Raw genomic sequence first — 7,773 nt, 5'->3', positions numbered from 1 at the left:
AAGACTGAGAATTTACACCCTTGTGTTTACCTGAAACCTCACTACCTTCCTCAAAACCTGTGAAAAATAAAGTTGAAGTAGCCTGTGGCAGGGACGAAGTGATGTGTAAAGCCAACATATCTAGCTCATTGCAAATATTCCCTCCTGATCCCAGGCAGCCATCCCAGATATTCCCACCTCGTCACCAGCCCAGAGCACTGGGCGCCACCTCCAGCCCTTTTTCAGACATCTCCAGGGCAGGGGACTCCAACACCTCCCTGGGCAGCCCCTGACAAGGCCTGACCACCCTTTCCACGGAGAAATTCCTCCAGAAATCCAACGTAACACGATGCAAACTAGGCAGTCCCGTCTGTTCCCTCCTGAGGGACAGATCCTCCAGGACGGGGCTGCTGCCCGGGACAGGCTGTTCCGCAGCCAGGGAGGCTCCTGCCCTCCCAGAGCAGCCCCGGCTTCGGGGGCCCGACCCAGGACACGGCTGAGCACAGCGGACCCAGCCCGGGACATGGATCAGATCGGCCCGGGACACGGCTCAGGCCCAAGCTCAGCCCGGCGAACACAGGCCGGGACAGCGCCGCCACAGCCGCCTCACGGGGCACGGCAGGGCCGGGACAGCGCCGCCACAGCCGCCTCACGGGGCACGGCAGGGCCGGGACAGCGCCGCCACAGCCGCCTCACGGGGCACGGCAGGGCCAGGACAGCGCCGCCACAGCCGCCTCACGGGGCACAGGCGGGGCCGGGGGCGGGGCCAAGATCAGAGGGCGGGGCCAAGGGCGGTGCTGACAGAACGGGACGGGTCAGGGGGTGCGGCCAAGAGTGGGGCTGTGCTGAGTGGGTGGGGCGGGGTCAGGGGCGGGGCCAATGGCAGGAGCTGGTCGGCGCTGATTGGCTGGAGCGGGGACGGGGCGGGGCGGCTGGGGCCGGGCGGCGCGTGCGCAGTGCGGAGCGGTGAGTCGGGTGGGGGGGTCGCGGTGGGCGGTGTTGCCGGTGCTCCGTGAGGGCCGGGCGGTAGCTCTGGGTCGGGGACCCGCGATCCGGGACAGAGCCTTGGTCCCGGCTCGGGGGCACCGGCAGCTGCCTCTCCTGCTCTGCCCCTCCTGCTCTGCCCTCGTGCGAGCGGGGCCGGCGGTGAGGCCTTGCCGAGGTGGGGGCTGCCCGCCGGCCCGGTTCCCCTCAGAGCGGCCGTGGCCGGGCCGTTGGGGACGGTGCGTGTGCGGCCCCGGGGGCTCGGCAGGCCTGGCAGGACAGGCAGCCTGTGCGGCTGGAGTGTTGCAGCAGGGACCCCAAACGCGGGCCCTGTGAGGGGCACTTCGGCACACAGTCGGGGCAGGGCAGGGGTCCCTTACACTCGGGGGTTTTAAACAAAAATATTTACACGTGAGTTTTCCCCCAACGGGCACAGTTTGGATCCTTCCTGGAGCACGAGGCTGGGCTGTGTAACCTCTGGCCTACTGTGTGTCTAGGCTGCTGTGGAATAAAAACGTGCTGGAAAATTTGGAGTAGCTCTGGGATATTAAAATGGATGTTTCTTCAGAGTGAGCGAGCGTTCTGTAACACGAGGTCTGAATTTTAAAACTGTTTTAATTGTTTTGGTACAAGCCTGCATATGGTTCTCTGGCTGGAAAACTGGTGAAACATTGCATTCCACAAGGCCAGGAAAGGAACGCTGAGCAAATGGGATTTTGTATATAAACACTGGAATGTTGCCTTTAAATGTTTAAGTTCAGTGGTTGACTAACACTTGCATTAGGTGTGATCTTTGACAGAGCTCTGACGCTGCCCGCCTTCAGGAGGGTCTGGGTTTACACCAAGTTCTATAGGCACAATTTCTTAAGGTCAAGTTATTTATTCTGCAATGTTTCTCTGCTAGAACTATCCCAGTCTTAGTACAGCACAGAGGCAGAGCTGCCTGCACTGGTGCTGCTCAGTGTGCCTGCCAAAGGAGGGTAATCTGCAGAGGCATTTCTGTGGTGGCGCTGTCTCTGGAAGGGGCTGGCCCGTGCACAGCCTGGCAGGAGCCTTTTAAGTGCAGATAAGTGTCCAGAGGACGTTAGAAGAGGATGACACGCCCTGTCATTTACTGAACATGCTGCGGCAGTGCTCCTGCTCCCTGTGATCATTTGAATTAATTTGTTCTGTGGGAGTAGCATTGTTAAGGGATGCACTTCTAAGTTTCTCTCTTTCTTTACCCCAACCCTGCCTTAAAAAGACCCAGTCTGGTCCACTTTGTTTTTCAGCAGCCTCTAAGGCATTTCTGTGGTGGAAGTATCCAAAATACTGTCCAGAAACTTCAGCATAGGAGTCTACCTACCGGAGGTGAGAGAGCAGTGTTGTGAGTTCCTGGAGGCTGCTGTCTGTGTGACCATGTATTTACTAAATTTGAAAGGATACAAATACGATTCTTGGGAAGAAATCAGCTGGTAACAATTCCTAGTGAACTGTCAGAACAGCCTTTGAACCTACAGTGTTGTCTTTGTGTCCTGAAGCTGCACAAGAGCAGGGCTGCTGGTGCTACTGCCACCACCTTCTTCATTTTTACAGCAGAGAATTCCTTTAGCCTGAACAATAAAACACCTGGAAAACTCCAGCACCCCCAAACCTGTCTCTGTCTGCTTCTGCTTGGGTTGGGCAGATGGGGTTGAAAGTACAGCAGCCATACCTTGAGAATTTGTGAGGCAGTGGATTATTGGGATAAATTTAGGGATAATAGTCAGCCTTTCCACGTGCTAATCCTCTGTGCTACTGACTCCCTCCGTGGCTTTTGTAACCCACCTCAGTTCTTACACTCAGCGTTCTCCTCTGAGAAATAGCTCTCAACTCAGGCTCGTGAGGGAGGTGAATCAGCTTTAATTAAGATTTGTCGAGCACTTTGTTGATAAGTTCTCAATAGCTGGTTGCTATTTTTTATGAACACACAGATATTCTTAGCACCTGCAGTGGGAAGTGACACAAGGCTGGGGATCTCTGGGAAGCAGCCCTGCCAAGGGAGACGGCGCCTGCTCACCGCGGCTTTGTCAGATCCATTCTGGCTGTGGTTCACAAGGCAGCTCAGCAAAACCCCAAATCCCTCTGAGTCTTCGGGAAATCTGAAATGTTCCTGAGAGCTAAGCCCTGCTTTTGCATGAGATTTGTAGCTTTTGCCCCCTTGCTGGTTTTCTCCCACCTGGTTGGGTTTGGTGCAGCTGTGTTCTGGTGGCACCAGCTGCTGTCACCTACTTTGTAACACCTTGTGGCAATGACTTCAATGGCTTTCAACAACTGTTCCCTCAAATTAGGGTGTCTGGGGTAGGCAGGGCTGGGTGATGGCCCTTGTGGGCTTCAGGCAGTGCAGAGGTCAGTGGGGCTGTGTGGGGTGGGAGGGGAGGAGGGAAGCTGTGCCCTTCTCCAGGGCAGCATCCCATTCCCTGCTGGCTTCTCTATTGCAGCAGTGAGGTGGCAAATGAAGCTTGACGAGCTTTGTTTGTGAGGGATAAGGAAGGCGTGAATGGAAACGGTCACAGTGCTGCTGGGTCTGTGCTGTGTGGGTGCCCCTCAGCAGGATGAGGAGCTCTGTTGTATTTTGGGGAAGAGAAGGCTGTTCATTTGGCTTTGTCACTGCTGTAGGAGTAGCCAGATGCTAAAAGGAAATACAGGGCCGGAACAGCCTTCTTGTCCGTGCCCCTGTTCTGAGCCAGGTGAGAGATACTTGGCTCCAGGCTGGACAGTGGTGGATGGTAGTGTAGATCTGGACAGGGCACAGTTCCCTCTGGGCCTTGATGGAATCCCACTCTCAGAGCCTGACAGCTCATCTAACTTGTCTGTGCAGCAAACTGAGCAGCCAGTTTGTCTCTTGCCTTCATAGAGCGGGGAGCCCCGTGGCTGGTTGTCCTTGTAAGTAAACCCTGTTAAAATCTGAGAGCTGGCACTGGCCCTGGAGGGAGCAGGGATGGAGAAACCCCTCCACAGCTGGTATGGGGCAGCATGTTTTATACTGCTGACCGCTCTGCTGGCTGCCCAGACCCTCTGGTTTGTCTGTAACTCAGAGCTGATACCCAGCATGGAGCCCAGAACTGGGTATTTTATGTTCCTGGATCACAGAGGGGTGTTCAGCTCTTTGGAGCTGTGGTGTCACAGCGCTGGCACATTTAGTCTGGTCCCCAGTTTTCCCCAGGTTCCCTCTGTCTGGAGAGCTTTGCCCTGGACTCTGTTTGTGTGCTTCACTTCTGTGCTGTTTCCAAGTGCACTTCTTTGCATTGTTTTCCTTGCTTTTCTTTCTATTGATTTGTGGGTGTTTTGGGAACTTTTCTTCAGTTTATCAATTCCGATCATGACCTCCAGAGTGCCTCCAGCTCTTAACTCCTGGGCATCCTTTCAGGTTTTATAAAAGTGCTTTCTCTTCGTTGTTCAAACTATTAATGGAAAGGTTGAACAGAAGCAGACCTGGGCTGAGCTCCCAGGGCTCATACACAAGGATTTCTCTTGTGGTGACAGGGAATTGCTGAGAGCTACCCCTCAAGTGTGTCGGGTTGAGTTGCTTTGGTTGGTCTTTTTTTTCTTATTAATGAGCACTGGGCCTCATGAAGGTGAGCTTGCCCAGACCCAGCTCCTCTGGCTATTGAAAGCATCAGATGGATGGAGTGAAAAACCTGCTTTGTGCTGGTCAGAGGTGTGATGGGCAGGTCTCTGTAGGGGGGGATTATGCTCTCCTTCTGAAGGCTGAGGTGATTTTTAAGAGCTTTCATGAACTTTGTTCACCTGGGGCTTCTTGCTGACGCTTGCTGGGGCTGGCACAGCTCCACGACAATCCTCAGCCCTGCTTCCCACTCAGAGCTGCCTCAGCAGTGGGCTGTGCATGGGGAAGTTGTGTCCAGCATCTCCTGCTCCCCTTTTCTCTCCACAGGTCTCTCCTCAGTGAGAGTTGGGCTTGTCTGTATGTGGCTAAGGTAGCAAAAAAATGCATTTTTCTCGTCAAGCAATTCCAAGTTCCTTGTGTGGTTGCTCTTCTCTGGAAAAGACAAAACTACTTCTTCTGGAGAAATTAATGACACTCATTTTTATTCCTAAATAGTGTGTCACAGTGGGTGTGGTTGCAGGATACCTCATTGCACTCAGGCCTCTGCTGTCACCCCAGCGCCAGCTGCTTAAGGAAGAGGAGTTACTTGAGCTGAAATAGATTTCACTGGAGTAAACATCTCTGCCCAAGCAGGATCAGCTCTACCCTCCCCGAGTTCTGTGAGTACTGAGCTGCTGGCTCAGCTGCCTGAAGTTCAAGAATTGGTCCTTTTCTGAAGTGCTATTCCATCTTTCTTTGCATATGGGTGTAACTGTGGGGTGAAATTTGGGCCCCACCAAATTTAAGGACAACACAGGATTCCTCTGGGGTGTTCATGTTTTCTCTCCAGGCTGGTAACTTGTGGTACTGGCTGTTCACTCCAGCTGTGCTTCAGGGACACCATCAACAGCATGGAGACACTGTGCCCTCTTTGTTCTCCTGTATTGGTCCATGGCTGATGGTAGAGTCATGGAATCATGGAATATTCTGAGTTGGAAGGCACCTACAAGCATCATTGTGTCCAACTTGGTGGATGCCCTGACCTGATTTCAGTTCCAGGGGAGAAAATTCAGTTTCCCTAAAACCTTCCTATGGCTGCTCTTGGATTCTTCCTCACTTTTCTCCAGGGGGCTGTGTGCTGTAGTTAAATATGGATGGAAAGGTTGTGTTCCACTCTGGATTACAGCTGAATCTCAGTGGTGGATAAATTGCATCCCAAGTCTAGTTTGCAAAGCCCTTTGGGCTTCATGGGCTGCAGGAAGCTGTATTTTTTTCTAGATGTGTGTTTGCTGATAATTCTATAGGATTTGCAGACAGCAGGTTGTAAGAGCCCTGATTATACTGGTTCCCTGTGCAGTCAGACTCTGCCCAAATAATTCAAGTGCCTGCTGCAGAGAGAGGGAAAGGAAAATGGAAGGATGATTTAGAAATCTCCGTAGTAGATGGGAAGAAGATGCATATGTTGATCTTAAGGAGATACCAAGACATATATGTCTTTCAGTATCTAAATAAAAGTCAGGATTTTTAAAATTGTTGCTTACTTAAAGCCCAAATAATTCCTTTAATGACAGGTTTTAAAGGTTTAACTTAATTTTAGAATTTTTATTTCAAGTGTCCTTCCATAAAATTAACTTTTTGAATGCAGAATGCTTTAATGTCTTCCGTGTTGGTGCTCATTTGCAAGAAATCTCTGCACAGTTATTTCTTATGTACCAGTTAAATCTATCAGCCAACAGATGTCAAGTGTAGCAAAAATGCTATAATAATATTATGGTCTAATAATAGTTATAATGATTCTAATTACCTGGTGCAGCTTTAAAGAGAGGCAGATTCAGAGATGAGTGCAAAGGAGGTGTTTAACCTTGAACTGCAGAAGGAGGGCACTTTCAGAGGTGCCTGTGCTGCCCCCCCTCCTCCCTTTCAGACATCCCGCTCCCTTTATTTCCTCCAGCAGACTGGGAGCAGCACTCTGGTGTGTTTTTAATGTTCAGACTTCATTCTGGCTGTGTTCAAAGAGTGCTGGTGAGCTGAGGATGAGCACGTTTCCTGCAATACCTGGGAGTGTGAAGCCTGCTCATTTTCAGCCTCTGTCAGCCCTGCTCCTGGTGTGCTCCCACTGCCTGATGACTGTGGCACTCGAGGATTGCTCCCACCTCGGGAAGGCTGCGGAGCCTCAGCAATCTCCATCCTTTCTGCAAGCTGCTTGTGCTGCTCTTAACTGTCAGGGGTGGCTTTGCCACAGCCTGGGAAGCACAAAGCCAGAGTGTCCTGATGGGAGAGTGTTTGGGGGTGTGCAGGTGAGTGGCTGAGAGTTGTTGATCCCTACAGAGGCTTTGGTGTGGGGGTAGGAGAGCGCTGGGCTGGTGCCTGAGTGCTGTGCTTGCCTTGCCTTCAACAGTCTGGCCCCACAGAGCCTTGTCAGGGTCTCCTTCCCCGGCTGCTCCATGTGCCAGCTCTGTTACATCACTCCCAATGCCCTTTCACCACCGTATTTTTCCTTTAGGAAGGATCCTGGGCTGCATTTGCTGTATTTCTGTGGTTTTTGCCCGATGTTTCTGAGTGCTGTTAGTGCCTTGGGGTCCCAGTGCTCATTGTGGCTGTAGTGTAATGGATCCCCCTGTGTCACAGCTGCTCATTTAATCCTGTGACATGCAAGGGAGAGGAGTCCCTGGCTCACAGACCAGCAGCCTTTCCACAGAGGAAGCTCTGTGTGGGCTGGAAGTTGACAGCTTTCAATGATTATATGCTGAACCTTCTTCCTATAAATAATTGATTCACAGGCTGATGAGAACTACAGGAACTTGTCTCTCAGTTGCTGCTCCCTGGCATGGGCAGCAGCTGGAAATCTGCTGTTTTCCTATAAAATGGATCCAGAGGTGCCCTTGCAAAGTTTTCTTTATTTCCAGCCTGCTCTTAGGCTGACCTGCTCTGCTTCTTGGGAAAGCCCTGCCTGCCAACGCCTGCAGCACACCTTGTGCCAGGGCTCATGCTGCTGAGAGCTCTGCCACCTTCAGCCTCTCCCTGGGGCAGGTTCAGCCTCTCCCTGGGGCAGGTTCAGCCTCTCCCTTGGGCAGGTTCAGCCTCTCCCTTGGGCAGGTTCAGCCTCTCCCTTGGGCAGGTTCAGCCTCTCCCTTGGGCAGGTTCAGCCTCTCCCTTGGGCAGGTTCAGCCTCTCCCTTGGGCAGGTTCAGCCTCTCCCTTGGGCAGGTTCAGCCTCTCCCTTGGGCAGGTTCAGCCTTTCCTTTG

The 7,773-nt window shown here is 52.5% G+C and overlaps 1 protein-coding gene across 2 annotated transcripts in view; it reads left to right on the top strand.

The window, feature by feature from the left end:
* The first annotated feature begins 899 nt into the window (after positions 1–899).
* SIL1 (SIL1 nucleotide exchange factor) overlaps positions 900–7,773 on the top strand; it is a 181,549-nt gene continuing 174,675 nt past the window's right edge. The window contains exon 1 of one of the 2 annotated variants that reach the window (XM_084215792.1): positions 900–945. The gene's annotated coding sequence lies outside the window, so the exon portion shown is untranslated. Of the gene's footprint in view, positions 946–2,291; positions 2,314–7,773 lie in introns of those variants that run through there. The other variant, XM_084215794.1, reaches the window with a different exon arrangement.

Source organism: Fringilla coelebs, assembly GCF_963513975.1.
Source record: "Fringilla coelebs genome assembly, chromosome: 15".
Classification (NCBI taxonomy): Eukaryota; Metazoa; Chordata; class Aves; order Passeriformes; family Fringillidae; genus Fringilla; species Fringilla coelebs.
The sequence above is the reverse complement of the archived record's forward strand: the minus strand, read 5'-3'. Positions and strand labels throughout refer to the sequence as shown.